At 39.6% G+C, this 20,354-nt stretch overlaps 1 long non-coding RNA gene across 1 annotated transcript; it reads right to left on the bottom strand.

Annotated features, from left to right (window-relative positions):
* Positions 1-2,154: 2,154 nt before the first annotated feature.
* Positions 2,155-4,759, bottom strand: LOC107759447 (uncharacterized). The gene is made up of 3 exons (XR_012696972.1): positions 4,273-4,759; positions 2,442-2,646; positions 2,155-2,330 (listed from the first exon to the last, which is right to left on the bottom strand). It is a non-coding gene; the product is annotated as an uncharacterized LOC107759447 (long non-coding RNA).
* Between the last annotated feature and the right edge of the window lie 15,595 nt (positions 4,760-20,354).

Genomic DNA, 20,354 nt, shown 5'->3' with positions numbered 1-20,354 from the left:
TGCGGGAATACATTTAAGTTCTAGGTCGCCCACCAGTAAAATGCGGGAATACATTTAAGTTCTAGGTCGCCCACCAGTAAAATGCGGGAATACATTTATGTTCTAGGTCGCCCACCAGTAAAATGCGGGAATACTTTTAAGTTCTAGGTCGCCCACCAGTAAAATGCGGGAATACATTTAAGTTCTAGGTCGCCCACCAGTAAAATGCGGGAATACATTTAAGTTCTAGGTCGCCCACCAGTAAAATGCGGGAATACATTTAAGTTCTAGGTCGCCCACCAGTAAAATGCGGGAATACATTTATGTTCTAGGTCGCCCACCAGTAAAATGCGGGAATACATTTATGTTCTAGGTCGCCCACCTGTAAAATGCGGGAATACATTTCAGCTCTAGGTCGCCCACCAGTAAAATGCGGGAATACATTTCAGTTCTAGGTCGCCCACCAGTAAAATGCGGGAATACATTTAAGTTCTAGGTCGCCCACCAGTAAAATGCGGGAATACATTTAAGTTCTAGGTCGCCCACCAGTAAAATGCGGGAATACATTTAAGTTCTAGGTCGCCCACCAGTAAAATGCGGGAATACTTTTAAGTTCTAGGTCGCCCACCAGTAAAATGCGGGAATACATTTAAGTTCTAGGTCGCCCACCAGTAAAATGCGGGAATACATTTAAGTTCTAGGTCGCCCACCAGTAAAATGCGGGAATACATTTAAGTTCTAGGTCGCCCACCAGTAAAATGCGGGAATACTTTTAAGTTCTAGGTCGCCCACCAGTAAAATGCGGGAATACATTTAAGTTCTAGGTCGCCCACCAGTAAAATGCGGGAATACATTTAAGTTCTAGGTCGCCCACCAGTAAAATGCGGGAATACATTTAAGTTCTAGGTCGCCCACCAGTAAAATGCGGGAATACATTTAAGTTCTAGGTCGCCCACCAGTAAAATGCGGGAATACTTTTAAGTTCTAGGTCGCCCACCAGTAAAATGCGGGAATACTTTTAAGTTCTAGGTCGCCCACCAGTAGAATGCGGGAATACATTTAAGTTCTAGGTCGCCCACCAGTAAAATGCGGGAATACTTTTAAGTTCTAGGTCGCCCACCAGTAAAATGCGGGAATACATTTAAGTTCTAGGTCGCCCACCAGTAAAATGCGGGAATTCTTTCTGTTCTAAGTCGCCCACCAGTAAAATGCGGGAATACATTTAAGTTCTAGGTCGTCCACCAGTAAAATGCGGGAATACTTTTAAGTTCTAGGTCGCCCACCAGTAAAATGCGGGAGTACATTTAAGTTCTAGGTCGCCCACCAGTAAAATGCGGGAATACTTTCTGTTCTAGGTCGCCCACCAGTAAAATGCGGGAATACATTCTGTTCTAGGTCGCCCACCAGTAAAATGCGGGAATACATTTCAGTTCTAGGTCGCCCACCAGTAAAATGCGGGAATACATTTCAGCTCTAGGTCGCCCACCAGTAAAATGCGGGAATACATTTAAGTTCTAGGTCGCCCACCAGTAAAATGCGGGAATACATTTAAGTTCTAGGTCGCCCACCAGTAAAATGCGGGAATACATTTAAGTTCTAGGTCGCCCACCAGTAAAATGCGGGAATACTTTTAAGTTCTAGGTCGCCCACCAGTAAAATGCGGGAATACATTTAAGTTCTAGGTCGCCCACCAGTAAAATGCGGGAATACATTTAAGTTCTAGGTCGCCCACCAGTAAAATGCGGGAATACATTTAAGTTCTAGGTCGCCCACCAGTAAAATGCGGGAATACTTTTAAGTTCTAGGTCGCCCACCAGTAAAATGCGGGAATACATTTAAGTTCTAGGTCGCCCACCAGTAAAATGCGGGAATACTTTTAAGTTCTAGGTCGCCCACCAGTAAAATGCGGGAATACATTTAAGTTCTAGGTCGCCCACCAGTAAAATGCGGGAATACTTTTAAGTTCTAGGTCGCCCACCAGTAAAATGCGGGAATACATTTAAGTTCTAGGTCGCCCACCAGTAAAATGCGGGAATACATTTAAGTTCTAGGTCGCCCACCAGTAAAATGCGGGAATACATTTAAGTTCTAGGTCGCCCACCAGTAAAATGCGGGAATACTTTTAAGTTCTAGGTCGCCCACCAGTAAAATGCGGGAATACATTTAAGTTCTAGGTCGCCCACCAGTAAAATGCGGGAATACATTTAAGTTCTAGGTCGCCCACCAGTAAAATGCGGGAATACTTTTCAGCTCTAGATTTTGGAATCAGTAACCCCACCTGAAGACGGAAGGTTACAACAGAGATCCCCAAGCAGGAAACAATAAAATCCCCAGCACCAAGAAGCAGAAGGCTGCAAAGGCAAGCGCGCGATTCAAAAGGATGAAGGAACGCGTCTCAAAAGAAGCAATTTGGGAACGTTATAGCATGCCCAACATAACAATTTTGATGAAGAAAGCCATACCACTGAAGAAACCATTGAAAGGTTTAAAGAAGAGAGCCATGTTCCCAGTAGATCAAGCGAAGTGATGAAAACTGGCATTCAGAAAAGGCGAAGGACCAATATCATCCCCAAGCTCACAAAATAAAGGCATCGAAGGAAAGCGTTAGCCGACAAGAATAGACTATCTTTCAAAGAGTCAACTTCTTCAGCCACTTGTTCCACTTTCCTGTACAGGTAAGACACAGACTTTCTGTTATGGAATAAAAACTTCTAATTAGAGACGAAGGCCGACTACGACTGGGTAAGACCCGAAGGCATCAAGTGCATATGAAGTGGATACATGGCAATATACTCATGAAACACCAACACAAAAGCCCCACAGCGTCAACATATCCATGAAAGCATCATTAAAGCATACATACTGCAGGAAAACATGACCCTCTTTTTGACTCCACAAAGAATAAGCGAAAATGCATTGATTCATTGCACTTCTAAGAAGAAAAAAAAACGTTGGTTTATTGCAAATTGGTGCTTGCTCCACTGCATCTTATTCCACCTATCACTAATAATCTATATCAGATATAAAAGTTATTTAAGAAGTACACGACTGACAGTTTTTCACTAAGAACCCCTCACAAAACTACGTGAATTCATCACCACTAAACTTTAGGTTTTGTTAATCAAAGGGTTGCGATAGTAATTCAGACTCACCAAATTTGATTAGCACTGGCCAACATTTTTTTTGAATCGACAATACAGTTCGACTTAATTTCAAAAACTAAATACAAATCCTAATCAAAATTTCTCCAATAAATCACATTGCAGTATGATCTAGGAAATTAACAATTAAAATTGTATGAAAATACAGATTTATTTCTCAATTGATAAACAATGAATGATTGGATAATTTCAAATTTGGACATTGTGAAGATATGACCCTTGGATCTAACTCAATTCCGAAAAGCTAGCTCATGAGGGGAGCATTTCCTAAGACCATATAAGGAGAACACAACCTATTCCCTCAAATAATGTGGGACTTGACAGACATCTACTAAACAAATCATGCGTCTCCTTCCAACAATCTGATTACTGATGGATCCTATCAAATCATACGACATCATATTACCTCAACAGTCAAAACTGAGACTTCTACAAATTTGAGCACGTCAAGGACCCAAGACATGCGTTTCAACTAATTTTTATACTAACTCGATAGAAGCATTTTCGTATGAATGATCTAACATTATCATTTATAATGACATGCATTGTGTCTAATTCCATAATTTTAAGTACTCACAGCTTCATTTCGAATTACTCGACGATAAGACTACTCAATTGTCATTTGCTCATAGCCAGAGAAAGTGAAATCTAAAACATTTTCACCTTAATTTATCAATTAACTATGCCTCAATATCAAATCAGCCATATGAAACCTCAACAGCCATATGCACCCAAGTGTGTGGCCTAACAGTCAATAAAGTGGAAGGACAACCACTAGGTCTCGGGTTCAAATTCTATAGAAAGCAAAAATTACTAGATGATTTATTCTCATGTACCTGAGCCTTGATGAACGAAGTTACCTAGTACCTGTCTTGTGCTGGTGGGAGATAGCATGCACCAGATGGAAGAAGAAGAATATCCTAAACATCCAGTCCGCTCCATACAACTCCATTTCACTACTAAATCATTTTCCAAAATTAAGGATTCTCTAAGCCTCACACTTATCCTTACAAGAATACCCAATTTAATCTCAACTATATGAGTCTTTAATCGAAAATATCAACCAAAAGAGAACAAACAAAGAAGCAGTTGAAATTCAAATATCACAATTCAGGGAGAAAAAAGAGGTGACCTTTTCCAGAGATCACGTTGAGATTTAGCAGGTATGGATCGCCAGAGACGTTCCATTTCAGAGCAAAGCGATTGGATCTGACTTATATCTTTTCTTAAACCGTCAACTGATTTCTCCGAAGGATCGCTCACGGCAGCGCCCGACGACAACACGGAGGAAGAAGAAGAAGAAGAAGAAGAAAAGGAGGTATATTCGAAACGTTCGAGCCTCTCTAAACCGTCTCTGGTTTTGAGTAACAGCCGTCGGGAACTCTGGTAGAATTCTGATAAAGTTCCGCCACCGCCGGCGACCTCAACGGCCATTGCCATTGTTGTTTCCAATCTCTTGGCTCCCGAGGTTTATTACAGTTGAAGAAATTTTACCCTGTAGTTTTAGATATAACAGAAAGGTCACTTGATGAGTTGTTTCAAGTTTTTCCCAAAAGTCCCAAAAAAGGATAAAGGTTTCATAATTATAGGATTAATATATAATTTTCTTGTGTGAATTTAAATCAAATACTAATTACTCCCTCTGTTCTAATTTACATGAACCTGTTTGAATGGGCCTAAACAAGTCAAAAATGGGCCCAGAGTATTTGTGTGGTTATAAAAGCTTTTCATTAAGGGTAGAATTGTAAGTTTAAGCTAAATTGTTACCAAATTTAGAAAGGGGTCATTCTTTTTGAAACAGACCAAAAAAAGAAATAAGTTTACATAAACTGGAACAAAGGGAGTACTAATAATATTGGAATATGATGTACAATCTGAAAGTTACACAAAAATAATTGGTATTTTTTTCGTTTATATACAAAATTATAAACTTATTTACCATGTTTTAATTAGGTTTTTGTATTTTTAGACGTAGCTATACTTTTTTTTAACAAAATATATACAATTCAGTCAAATTGCAGCAAGCTCTTCTTCCTCCTTCGATGTAGGACTGAAAATTTTACTATATTCGCTCGTTTATCAAATTACCTGAAAATCTAGATATAAGCCCTTAAAATGTTTTCAAGTGTTTACCACAACACCCAATCGAAATCAAATCTAATTTCGAAAATTTTGATTTTTTAACTGAAGTTTTTGAAGCTTTGAAGCTTTGTAATGGTGAATATCTCTTTTTCAAGGGTCATGTTTGCATTAGTAGTTCCCTTACCCAAGTAGGAATAATCTTATCCTAATTTAAAAATTATTCTAGCAGTTAGTAACAAAAACCAACAATAAAGTTTCTCATTTCAAACCTACTAATCAACCGCTTCACGACCAAAAATCTCATCTTATGGATTGTGATGGCACTTAGTCCCTAGGACTAGGTAAATAGCACATATTGAGAATATGCAGAAATAACCAACTTAATTCAAAAACTGATCATTGAAATAACATAACTGAACCGAATAACAATCATACAACTCCAAAACCGATAGTACGGAATCATACGCTCTACTAAGTTCACTACAAGTCTCTAAATACAGGACTGTTCTGGAGTGAAAATAAATAGTAGTAATGAAAAACAATAGAAGGTGATTCCGGGGCCTACAGCCGCCATGGCAAGCATACCTTGAGATCTCCACAACGAATCACAAGCAGCTAACTTACGTCCGACATACTCAGAAGTACCTGGATCTGCACAAAAATATGCAAAAGCGTAGCATGAGTACACCACAATCGGTACCCAGTAAGTACCAAGACTAACCTCGATGAAGTAGTGACGAGGTACAAGTCAAGACACCTACTAGATAAAATAACATGTGCAAAATATTAATATAAACCTAACAGAGGAACAAATATCAATATAAAACTAAGCATGTGAAGAATAACAATATACCGCTAGCAATGGAGGGTAGAAACAACAAATAGCAACAAGAAGTAAACATGTGATAACACAGCAAACAATCAGAACTCAGTTAAAGTACCAATGAAACCAATTAAAGAAAATAAATGACAACTAAATAATCAAATTGTTCTATCACAAGGTTTACAACTAGAATCATCCTGAGGTACCACACCTCATACTCATGAATCACGAATCCCAATCCTACAAATCATACACATATGGCACCTCGTGCCCACGTTATCAATCACAAACGCACGGACAACTCACATGCCAATATTATAATCCGCCCAGCATTGCCATAGGCTCACTATCACAAACCGTCTAACGTGGTCACATGTTCAATATCTCAATCCGCCCGGTGTGGTCACAAGCTCAATATCTCAATTCTCCCGGCATGATCATAGGCTCAATATCTCAATCTGCCCGGCATGGTCATAGGCTACCAGTCCAATTATATTGCAGAGAAAGCAGATATACAAGAAGTCATGCATGTGGTCAATGAACATCAAGTATCATACTCCTGAACTAGTGTAAATGACATGATACGGTGTATGCATGTACAAGTATACTATCACAACTCAAGTGTCACGCTCCAAATATGAAAAGGCATAGTGGGTACCTAGTGTCATACTCGATCCGAGCATACCACTCTGTAACTGTGAACTCTGGAGGGGTAACTCTCAACTTAGGCCGATGAGGCCATATTCTGAATCATCTGAAAATAATGTCTACAACCAGCAATACCAACCTAAACATCTACATAGGGCTGGTAAAGCCATAATACTGATATTAAAAATGTACAGGACTCGTCTACAAGCCTCTAGGGATAACTAAACTATATCATGGTCAGGACAGGGCCTCGACCTACCCATCAAACCTATATATATAAAATAAACTCCAAGATATAGACCTGGTAACTCCAAGGAAGTGGAGTTTACCAACCAAGCTGATGTTTGACTTTATCTACTAGGAAGGTCTATCCAGTTGTCTATCAGGACCTGCAGGCATAAAATGCAGCGTCCCTAGCAAAAGGGACGTCAGTACAAAATAATGTACCGAGTATGTAAGGGAACAAAATAACTAAAAGCTGAAACTGAACTGATAATATAACAATTGAAAGTACCTAGGAGTCAAACATAATTTGAGAATATGCTTACCTGCTGATACTGACTCATCTCTCTCAGTATAGTATGTAAAATAGCAGTCCGACCCTATAAGGCTCAATATGTGTAACTACTCTGCCGTAGTAGGCTCGCTCATAGGCGCTCAACCATACTAGGCTCTGTATCTCGGCCATTCTGGGCTTGCTTATAGGCACTTGGCCACAATATGCTCGGTATATGACTTACCATCTGATCAGAGGTTGCCCAATAGAGGCTTGCCCATTGATTATAGCTCGATGATGGTGAAAATACTATAATATTGTATATATATAGACTCTCTGCTCTCTTTGCTGAAAGAAGACAAAACTAAACTGAAAATAAAGTCCCGATAAGGGAGAATACTGTAGCTTATGAGACTAGGATAATGTACATAAATTCAGGAATAAGAACTTCTCTTTATGCCTCGTTATCAAACACATGTAGTTACGAGATCATGATGTGCCGTAGTAAATCCACATGAGTTCGAAGGGATTATGTCCATTAGGATGTTATATAGGGTTTAAGACATCATTATTATGAGACCCTGTAAGTCTACGACCTTGATACCATTAGATATTATGTTTAGTGTGTCTAGTTATTAAAATAATATTAGTAGTTACAAATATTTTTTTGATAATTAAGGTCATATATTATGTATGTATGGTGTGATTAATTAGTATTCGTGAGTTAAGTATTTTTATGATAGAAAGGTTAATTTTAAGTGATATATATGACAAACATGTATAAATTGCATATTAATTACAATGTTAGTGAACTACCAACTAACAAAATGTGGTTGTTTGAATTTGTGAGTATATATTTATTTAATAATGTAATTTTTATGTTGTAATATATGAAAGCTTAATGAGTTAAAGATTCAATAATATTGACATTATGTGTAAATTTTACATAAAACAGCAGTATAAATGTTTATAATGATTGTTAATAGTGTGTGAATTTATTTTACAGGGTACCACAGGACCGTAATAGTACGATGTATAAAATATATTAAAAATAAGTAGAATTTTAAGTAATCTGAGGCAATTCTTAATTATGCGGGTAATTGGTTAATTATCGGGTAACGAGACACTACCTAATTACCTAAGTAGATAAAGATTAACATTCCCACACTCCTACGTGGCAGCACCCTCTTTACCCCTTTCATGACTCTTACAAGAAATTATAAGGCTGTCAAATACTAGGGGTAGCAGATGAAAATAGGAAAGAGAAAAGATTGAAACAACATTTTTTTGGATGCCTAATCAGTAGTGATATAGACGCTAACTTAGTCATGCCTTTCCTCTCTTCAATTTGCAATTCATATTTATTAGAAATCAATTCCTTCACATCTCTATAGAAATAATCATAATCAGCACCGAGCCAATTCAACGTGTTGAAAACATCATTGGAAAAATCAACTATGTCCTCGAATTACCAGTCGTCTCAGAAGTAAGCCTGAACACCAACATAGACTTGACTTGAGTAATCATCATCTTCGATTTCTCAAGCATTTCGGGTTTATGATTAGTTCATGGAGATTGCTTCAGTAACGATCCGTATGGGATTATGGTGGGAAGTTTTAGCGGGTACAAAATATTGATTTCAGGATATATTCTGTGCTTACTTGTTACAGATATGTTAAGGCTAAGCTCTTCTATATTAAGGCTAAGCTCTTTTTTTTTTCATTTGGCATGATCTCGTCATTACATTCACATCTCGAAATTTACGTATATTTTGCTAGTCTCGCAAATTGCGTATATTTTTCTAGTGTTGTAAGTTATAATATTTTCCTTATCGGGATTTCATATTCAGTTGAGTATTTCCTTCTTCCAGTCAAAAGAGCAGAGAGTTTATATATACAGTATTAAAAGTATTTTCATTACCATCGAGCTATAATCGATGGGCAGGCCCCTATGGGCAACCTCTGATCAGATGGTAAGTTATATGACGATCCTACTGTGGCCGAGCGCATATGGGCGAGCCCAGTTGGTCGAGATATAGAGCCTAGTATGGCCGAGCGCTTATGAGCGAGCCTACTACGGCAGAGCAGATATATATGTATACCGAGCCTTATAGGGTCGGACAACTATTTTACTTACTATGTTGAGAGAATTGAGTCAGTATTATCAGATGAGCATATCCTCAGTTTTCTTTGACTCCCAGTTGTTCTCAGTTGTTATATTATCAGTTCAGTTCTAGTATATTGTCTTACATACTCGGTACATTATTTCGTACTGACGTCCCTTTCTGGGGACGCTGCATTTCATGCATGCAGAGTCAGACAGATAGACGGGTAGACCTCCTCAGTAGGTGTTGCCCGAGATCAGCTTTATCAGTAAGCTCCCCTTCTTTCGGAGTTACCGAGGCTAGCAGTGTGGTATGTATCTTGTGTATATATGTAGATAGGTTATGGGTAGGTCGGGACCCTGTTCCGATCATAGTACATCTATTATTAGAGGTTTGTAGATATGTCCTGTCAGTTAATACAGTATGTTGGACTGGTAGGCCCTGTACGTATATTTTGTTGGCTTGTCAGTTGTAGTAAATATGACGGCCTTGCTGGCCCAGCCTTATGTTGATGGTTAGTCAGCGTTAGTCTCTATTTAGTTTTATATTTTACATCGTACATTTTCTTGCAGCCCATGGCCAAAAATATGACATTACATGTTCAAAGTCTCGGAGTCACAGGTGATACGCAAGGATAGTTGAGGCACTGAGTGCCAGTCTCGCCCCTAGGCATGAGGCGTGACAAAAGTGGTATCAGAGCAGTTCTGTCCTAGGGAGTCTACAAGCCATGTCTAGTAGGGTCTTGTTTATAAATGTGTGGTGCACCACATTATATAAGCAAGGGACTACAGGGCATCTAGGAGTTGGTTACCTTTTTTTCAAATCTAAATCGTGCTGTAGCACTGAGTTGTAGAAAATTTGAGTTAAACTTACGTATTGACATTTGCATGCACAGATGGCGATAACTAGGAAGACTACAACTAGTCAGAGGAGAGAACCAGCAGTAGGTGAGGGGACTAGCAGGGTACCCCCAACAGCTGGGGCCCAATCGGAGTCGCAGGGAGAGACCCCTACTCAGCGATTACCGGTTCCTCCGCCATCTGAGGAGATTCCTAGGGAGACCACACATCCAGTTCCCCCTCCGCTTCCATCAGATCAGGACTTGAGGGGTGTGGTGCATTTGTTGGCACAGTTGGTAGCTACCCAACAACAGGCTAGGGCATCCTCTAGTGCAGGACCTTCTGAGGGATCTGGGAGTTCAAGGGTCCGAGAGTTTATTGCTTTGAATCCCCCAGAGTTCACGAGGACAGATTAAAGGGAGGACCCGTAGGATTTCATAGATCAGCTTCATAGAATTTTTCGGGTTATGCATACCACGGAGACAGAGGCAGTTGAGTTAGAAGCTTTTCAACTCCGAGATATAGCCATCCTTTGGTATTAGGGATGGGAAAGGTCCAGGGGACGTAATGCCCCTCTTGCTATTTGGGAGAATTTTTCAAATGCCTTCCTTGACCAGTACTTACCACGAGAAATCCGACAGGCCCGACTCGATCAGTTTCTAGCACTCAAGTAGGGCAATATGAGTGTTCGAGAATATAGTCTCCGTTTTGACTCCATGGCCAGATATGCACCATCCATAGTTGCTACTATGCGGGATAGAATCCACAGGTTTATAGCGGGGTTGGCCCTAGAGTTGACCGAGGCGTGTGCCACCGCTGCATTACAGGATAGTATGGATATCTCGCGAATTCAGGCATTTGCCCAGAATATAGAAAAGGGTAGGCATCGGCAGCAGAGTGTGGAGAGGACTGAGTCAGGGCAGTGTAAGAGGATGAGATTTGTCAGGTCGTAGGAGCAGTCTTAGGGGAGCTACCGGCCCCAGTACTTCAAACGACCACCTAGACCTCTGCCACCTCAGCTACAGGGGTACAGGTTTGACCGCTATACTCAGTCAGGACCAGGTGAGAGCCCCCAAGCGTCAGGGTTGCAGCAACAACGAGGTTTGAGATAGACAGGGCCATTTCAGTTGCGATGTGCCATCTGCGGTCAAGGACACTTGGGCCAATGCCGAGCTGGTTCTGATGCTTGTTATACATATGGACGTCTAGGGCATATGATGCGAGATTGCCCAAATAAGGATTCTGGGGATATGGCGCAACCAGCGAATTCAGCAACAGGATTAGCTATGTCTGTGCATCCTTCAGGGCATGAGTCTCGGTCTTTGGCTGGTAGAGGTCGAGGTAGAGGTAGAGGGTTCAGTTCAGGTAGTAACCAGAATCGTATCTATGCCTTAGCAGGTCGACAAGACCAAGAGTCTTCACCAGACGTTGTGACAGGTATGTTGACTATTTGTTCTCACGATGTTTATGCCTTGATAGACCCAGGATCTACCTTATCATGTATTACCCCATTTGTCGCGCAAAAATTTGGTATAGTGCCTGAAATACTAAGTGATCCTTTTACGGTATCTACACCGGTTGGAGAATCGATTATCGCTAGACGTGTTTACCAAGGTTGTACGATAACAGTTTGTGGTCGTCAAACCTCAGCCAACCTAGTTGAACTAGAGATGTTGGATTTTGATGCTATCATGGGCATGGACTGGTTGGCATCTTGTTATGCCACGGTTGATTGTCGAGCGCAGACAGCTAGATTTCATTTTCTAGGTAAGCCAGTCCTCGAATGGGTAGGTAATACAGCGACACCCAGAGGCAGGTTTATTTCCTATTTGAAGGCAAGAAAAATGATCGCAAAAGGGTGCATCTATCATATTGTGCGAGTTAAAGATGCCGATGCTGAGAAATCTATACTTCAGTCTATTCCAATAGTAAAAGAGTACGCGAATGTATTTCCAGATGAACTTCCAGGTATTCATCCAGAGCGAGAGATTGATTTTGCAATCGATTTGCTTTCGGGAACACAACCAATATCCATCCCTCCATATAGAATGGCACCTGCCATATTAAAGGAGTTGAAGGAGAAATTAAAAGATTTATTGGAAAAAGGTTTTATTAGGCCTAGTACCTCACCTTGGGGTGCACCGGTATTGTTTGTACAAAAAAAGTACGGATCGCTAAGGATGTGTATCGACTATAGGCAACTGAACAAGGTAACTATTAAGAATAAATACCCCCTTCCAAGGATAGATGACTTGTTTGATCAGTTGCAGGGAGCTAGATGCTTTTCAAAGATAGATTTGAGGTCGGGGTACCACCAGGTTAGAGTTCGGGAGAAAGATATTCCCAAGACTGCCTTCAGGACTCGATATGGCCACTTTGAGTTTCTTGTTATGTCCTTCAGGTTGACGAATGCACCTCCCATATTTATGGACTTGATGAATAGCCTATTCCGGCCATATTTGGATCTGTTCGTGATAGTCTTTATTGATGATATTCTGGTTTATTCACGTTTAGAGGATGAGCATGTGGATCACCTACGAGCAGTACTCCAAACCCTCCGCGATAATAAATTGTATGCTAAGTTTTCTAAGTGTGAATTCTGGCTAAAGTCCGTAGCATTCTTGGGGCACATTGTATCCGACGGAGGTATAAAGGTAGACACTCAGAAGATTGAGGATGTGAAATCCTGGCCTAGACCTACCACTCCGACAAAGATTCGTAGCTTTCTAGGCTTAGCAGGATATTATCAGAGGTTCGTAGAGGGGTTTTCTTCTCTTTCAGCACCATTAACAAAGCTGACGCAGAAAGCGACTAAGTTTCAGTGGATAGAGGCCTGTGAGCAGAGTTTCCAAGAGCTTAAGAACAGATTGACCTCAGCGCCAGTTCTGGCACTTCTAGATGGTCCATATGGTTATGCTATGTATTGTGATGCCTCAGGTGTCGGGTTAGGATGTGTCCTGATGCAACATGGAAAAGTAATTGCATATGCTTCAAGGCAGTTAAGGAAGCATGAGCGGAATTATCCGACCCACGACCTCGAGTTAGCTGCGGTTGTCCATGCACTTAAGATATGGTGGCATTATTTTTATGGTGTGCATGTTGATATATTCACAAATCATAAGAGCATGCAATATATCCTCAAGCAAAAAGAGTTGAATTTACGACAAAGACGATGACTTGAATTATTGAAAGACTACGATGTTAACATTCTCTACCATCCAGGGAAAGCTAATGTTGTAGCCGATGCTTTAAGTCGCCGATCTATGGGTAGCTTAACACATGTAGAGGTCGAGAAAAGACAATTGACAAGGGATATTCATCAATTGGCTTGTTTGGGGGTTCGATTAGTGAACTCTGGAAATGGAGGAGTTGTACTCCAAAATACTGCAAAATCATCTCTCATAGCTGAAGTAAAGGAGAGACAATACGAGGATCCAGAGTTAGTCAAGTTGAGAGAGCGGGTTCCACAACAGAAGAAGCCGTTGTTAGAACTCAAAGGAGGTGGGGTTCTCAGATACAAGGGTCGTTTGTGTGTTCCAGAGGTAGCAGGGCTACGAGACAGGATTATGTCAGAAGCACATTATTCATGGTATTCTATTCACCCTGGGTCGACAAAGATGTATCATGACATTAAGGATGTGTATTGGTGGAACGATATGAAAAAGAACATTGCCTAGTATGTCGCTCAATGCCCTAGTTGCCAGCAGGTGAAAATAGAGCACCAGAAGCCCGTAGGGCTAATGCAGACTATAGAGATCCCGACATGGAAATGGGAGACGATTAACATGGACTTTATCACAGGTTTACCTCATTCCTAGCATAAGCTTGATTCTATATGGGTGATAGTCGATAGGCTCACGAAATCAGCTCATTTCCTATCGGTTAGATCTACCTATACAACAGAGGATTACGCAAAATTATATATTAAGGAGATAATGAGACTACACGGAGTACCCGTATCTATTATATCTGACCGTGGGGCCCAGTTTACAGCACATTTTTGGAGGTCATTTCAGAAAGGTCTAGGAACTCAGGTGAATCTCAGCACAACTTTTTATCCACAAACAGATGGACAAGCCGAGCGCACGATTCAGACGCTCGAGGATATGTTGCGAGCATGTGTGCTGGATTTTAATAGAAGTTGGGATGAACATCTACCTCTTATCGAGTTTTCATATAATAACAGTTACCACTCCAGTATCCAGATGGCTCCGTACGAGGCTTTGTATGGGCGCAGGTGCAGATCTCCCATAGGGTGGTTCGATGTTGGAGAATTTGGGTTATATGGGCCAGACCTGGTTCAACAGGCCATAGAAAAAGTAAAGCTTATTCGGGAGCGACTGTTGACAGCTCAGAGTCGACAGAAGTCATATTCTGACGTGCGGCGACGAGATTTAGAGTACAAGGTTAATGACTGGGTATTCTTAAAGGTGTCACCTATGAAAGGTGTAATGAAATTTGGCAAGAGAGGCAAGCTTAGCCCACGGTATATTGGGCCTTATAGGATCATTCGGAGAGTGGACCAAGTAGCTTACGAGTTAGAATTGCCCTCAGAATTGGAGTCTGTTCATCCGATTTTTCACGTATCTATGTTACGGAAGTGCATTGGCGATCCTACCTAAGTAGTACCCACGGATGATGTACAGATTACACAGAACTTATCATACGAGGAAGTTCCGATTGCCATCCTAGACCGACAAATCCGCAAGTTGCGGAATAAGGAGGTAGCCTCCGTGAAAGTACTTTGGAGAAACAATAATGTGGAAGAAATGACTTGGGAGGCCGAGGAAAACATGAAGTCTAGATATCCCTACTTATTTCCTCCTCCAGAGAAGGGTCCGACTGAGACGTCATAATTATAAGGTACGTGTGCAAATTCTTATATTGGTTATTATCGTTGATCGTGTCAGTCCATGGTCATTATACATAATTGTGGTCCTGTGTGGCGTTGGGTTATTAATCTTCTAAGAGGAGAATTGGTAGTGGTGTGGTTACAAAGACGACCCTGCCAAAGTTATACAGAACATGGGGAGTTAACATTCGAGGACGAATGATTCTAAAGGAGGGAAGGATGTTACATCCCGTACCTTACCATTAGGATGTGCCGTAGTAAATCCATATGAGTTTGTAGGGATTATGTCCATTAGGATGTTATATAGGGTTTAAGACATCATTATTATGAGACCCTGTAAGTCTACGACCTTGATACCATTAGATATTATGTTTAGTGTGTCTAGTTATTAAAATAATATTAGTAGTTACAAATATTTTTTTGATAATTAAGGTCATATATTATGTATGTATGGTGTGATTAATTAGTATTCGTGAGTTAAGTATTTTTATGATAGAAAGGTTAATTTTAAGTGATATATATGACAAACACGTATAAATCGCATATTAATTACAATGTTAGTGAAATACCAACTAACAAAATGTGGTTGTTTGAATTTGTGAGTATATATTTAATTAATAATGTAATTTTTATGTAGTAATATATGAAAGCTTAATAAGTTAAAGATTCAATAATATTGACATTATGTGTAAATTTTACATAAAACAGCAGTATAAATGTTTATAATGATTGTTAATAGTGTGTGAATTTATTTTACAGGGTACCACATGACCGTAATAGTATGGTGTATAAAATATATTAAAAATAAGTAGAATTTTAAGTAATCTGAGGCAATTCTTAATTATGCGGGTAATTGGTTAATTATCGGGTAACGAGACACTACCTAATTACCTAAGTAGATAAAGATTAACATTCCCACACTCCTACATGGCAGCACCCTCTTTACCCCTTTCATGACTCTTACAAGAAATTGTAAGGCTGTCAAATACTAGGGGTAGCAGATGAAAATAGGAAAGAGAAAAGATTGAAACAACATTTTTTTGGATGCCTAATCAGTAGTGATATAAACGCTAACTTAGTCATGCCTTTCCTCTCTTCAATTTGCAATTCATATTTATTAGAAATCAATTCCTTCACATCTCTATAGAAATAATCATAATCAGCACCGAGCCAATTCAACGTGTTGAAAACATCATTGGAAAAATCAACTATGTCCTCGACATTACCAGTCGTCTCAGAAGTAAGCCCGAACACCAACATAGACTTGACTTGAGTAATCATCATCTTCGATTTCTCAAGCATTTCGGGTTTATGATTAGTTCATGGAGATTGCTTCAGTAACGATCCGTATGGGATTATGGTGGGAAGTTTTAGCGGGTACAAAATATTGATTTCAGGATATATTCTGTGCTTACTTGTTACAAGTATGTTAAGGCTAAGCTCTTTTTTTTCATTTGGCATGATCTCGTCATTACATTCACATCCCGAAATTTACATATATTTTGCTAGTCTCGCAAATTACGTATATTTTTCTAGTGTTGTAAGTTATAATATTTTCCTTATCGGGATTTCATATTCAGTTGAGTATTTTCTTCTTCCAGTCAAGAGAGCAGAGAGTTTATATATACAAAATTAAAAGTATTTTCATTACCATCGAGCTATAATCGATGGGCAGGCCCCTATTGGGCAACCTCTGATCAGATGGTAAGTTATATGACGATCCTACTGTGGCCGAGCGTATATGGGCGAGCCCAGTTGGTCGAGATACAGAGCCTAGTATGGCCGAGCGCTTATGAGCGAGCCTACTACGGCAGAGCAGATATATATGTATATCGAGCCTTATAGGGTCGGACAACTATTTTACTTACTATATTGAGAGAATTGAGTCAGTATTATCAGATGAGCATATCCTCGAGTTTTCTTTGACTCCCAGTTGTTCTCAGTTGTTATATTATCAGTTCAGTTTCAGTTTCAGTATATTGCCTTACATACTCGGTACATTATTTCGTACTGACGTCCCTTTCTGGGGACGCTGCATTTTATGCATGCAGGGTCAGAAAGCCAGATGGGTAGACCTCCTCAGTAGGTGTTGCCCGAGATCAGCTTTATCGATAAGCTCCCCTTCTTTCGGAGTTACCGGGGCTAGCAGTGTGGTGTGTATCTTGTGTATATATGTAGATAGGTTATGGGTAGGTCGGAGCACTGTTCCGATCATAGTACATCTATTATTAGAGGTTTGTAGATATGTCATGTCAGTTAATACAGTATGTTGGACTGGTAGGCCCTATACGTATATTTTGTTGGCTTGTCAGTTGTAGTAAATATGACGGCCTTGCCGGCCCAGCCTTATGTTGATGGTTAGTCAGCGTTAGTCTCTATTTAGTTTTATATTTTACATCATACATTTTCTTTCAGCCCATGGCCAAAAATAGACATTACATGTTCAAAGTCTCGGAGTCACAGGTGATACGCAAGGATAGTTGAGGCACTGAGTGCCAGTCTCGCCCCTAGGCATGAGGCGTGACAGCCTCGTTATCAAACACTTGTAGTTACAGGATCATGCCAAAATAAGGAAAAGGTTTAGCCTTAACATACCTTATCACAATCTTTCCAATCACCAAGTTGAACTTCTCTTCACGCCTTAATCTATAACAACGATAATAATTCTATCATTAAGTTACGAAAGGTACAACTATCGTACAACGAACGACAAACTTATTTTGTATTAAAACGGGCATCATCTCTCCAATAATCCTTACTTCCTCCAAATTCAAGATAATACCAACAACACAAGAAAAAAAAATAACAACATATATACATTATTTTCCAACCATATATGCACCATAAAATACTACAAAATAACCCAACACACCCTAGTCTCTTCATACACAAAACGACCACCGCAGTAGTGTCAAACGACCCGAAAATATTACGACGAACGACCAACCCTCCACCCTGCATTTATGTGGTGTTTCTATACACCCTTACTCCTCCAAAACTCCAGAAAAGAGTATTAAAACACGCAATCCAACAACAATACAAAACAGTCCACAAAACAATCCGTTACAAGTGAATAACTCAAACCCACGGCTTCCGATCACCGTCATGTGAGTTCTTACAATTATAGAACGACTTTCCATACATATACGGTAGAAAGAATGGATGAAAGAGATCAGTAAACTTACATTATTTGTTGAATAACTCAACTCCTATCTTGGTTTTTCAAACTTTAGGTTTTACCTCCAACTAGAACGTGAAAAGGAGAGAAAATCCATTAGGGTTTGTGGGCAATTTTTGGGAGGATGTTTGCAGGGGTTTAGGTCTAGTTATTGTGTTATATAATTGAGTGTTATATTGCAGAAGATAAACTCTTAAATGGGCTCTTTGGCTGACCCGAAATAGCCTCTTTTTGGACTCTCATTTAAATAAGTAGGTGACACACCTACTTGTCACCTAGCAGTCTGCGCAGTCTCGCGGAAACACACATATCTATATACTCTAATGTCGTATTGAAAAACGGTTTAATGCGTTAGAAAATAAAATCATAGATCTTCAATATGATGGGTGTAACACCCCGTAACTCTAAGTATATTGGGAGAAAATTTCAGTCATTTGACCCAAATTTTAGTTAAACCTATGAACACGACTATCATATGACTAACATAACTCATAACATAACCTCCTTATCATGTTAAGCACCCTAGTAGCACCCCAAAAGTACATGTTATAACATTCCCAACTTGTCGACTTTCGACAAAACATTATTTTCTTCAATTCCTTAGCTTCTGAACCTTCCAACCCTCTTTGTACTTGTTGTTCATGATCTTCAATATTTGTAATCTCCGAGGTAACATGATTAAATTACTTTATATACTTTCAAATATTATCTCATTTTGGTCCTACATTAGTTTGCTTATGACGCACTTTTACGTATGAAAACATGGGGTGTAACATCATTCCCCCCTTTGAAACATTCATCCTTGAATGTTGGCAGATGTGCTTATCAGTCTCATAAATTATAGCCGTTACGAATATTTTAATATTGTCCTTTCCATCTAGGCAACTGTTCTATGAATAAATCCGAAGGCTAGGGTATTCCCTCCTTTAGGCCTCTTTCTCACACCACGACTTGTTGTTGGAGTTCTTCCAATCTTGTAACTTGCGACCTTCTGTCATGCATCCTGTACGACTTTGTCCTTGTGTGTGTACCTATGCGACTTTTCTGTCCTTTTTCCTCCATCTTTTAGCCAATCTCTAGGCCTCACTTTGGGAGCATATATAGAACTATGACAAGATGTCCCTCAAGGCATCTATAGGTGTACTAAAGTTCTTCGCTTGGTACTTTATCAAACTTACGACTATTGCTATATCTTGTTTCATAGCCTTGTATATATATCCTTATGGCTTTACTACATCTAGGTAGGTTATACTATACCATAACACTTACTTCGGTTTATTATTACCGAGGTTTGCTGCCTAGGTCCAGGTTACTCTCTCGTTGGTTATCCTATATGTGTAAATCTAACCTCATTACTGTTAATCTTAAGAATGACGGTCTAATCTCATCTCATACTTTGGAACTTTTTTCCGCCCATTGTTGATTCACCTTAATGTTTATATATAATCTACCACTGATAACTTGAAACCTCTTACGTAATACATTATCGCTAGGGCTCATGTCTCATAGAGGAAAATCTGAAGTTATTTTCCTGATCCACCTAGGGACAAAAATATACTCCAATAACCATACTTCATCGCATCCCAGTGTGATTCATCTTATGGGGGTATTCTAATCTCATGCAATTCATGAAATCCCTTCTCTTTGAATAATTACTCAATCGAAAGCCTAATTGTCATCCTCTTAACATTTATCACAATTACACCCTTATTCTACTACTAGGGCAACATTCCCTCTTTTCTAAATGCTCCTAGTCTTAAACTCCTTCGAATTCATTCAAGGTGTACTGAGTTTTTGTTTTATAACTTAAGGAAACCACCAGCTCTGTTATTTTGATGTGTTTAATCCCAAGGGCTTACCTATTCTTGTCACCTTCTCACTTACCTTTTCTTATCCTTACTTCCATCTACCTAAAACATTGTCGCTCTACCATACTTTAGCTTGCGACCTACAGATATTTATTTATACTACTCGCAACCTTCCTTTAACTTGATAGCACCACAAATTTCCTTACGTTATTCTAGAACCTCAAGCGAGAAATCACGTCGTCTCTAACTCTTCTTTAATCTCTTAATTAGACCTCTCGGTACCTAGAAATGATTGAGTGGAAGATATGCTACTGAGGACACCACTATCATTTCTAGATGCTAAATCACAGCCTTCTAGCCCACTATCTGAAATCTTGACTATGC

The sequence above is a fragment of the Nicotiana tabacum genome, chromosome 11, assembly GCF_000715075.1.
Source record: "Nicotiana tabacum cultivar K326 chromosome 11, ASM71507v2, whole genome shotgun sequence".
NCBI lineage: Eukaryota > Viridiplantae > Streptophyta > Magnoliopsida > Solanales > Solanaceae > Nicotiana > Nicotiana tabacum.
The sequence above is the reverse complement of the archived record's forward strand: the minus strand, read 5'-3'. Positions and strand labels throughout refer to the sequence as shown.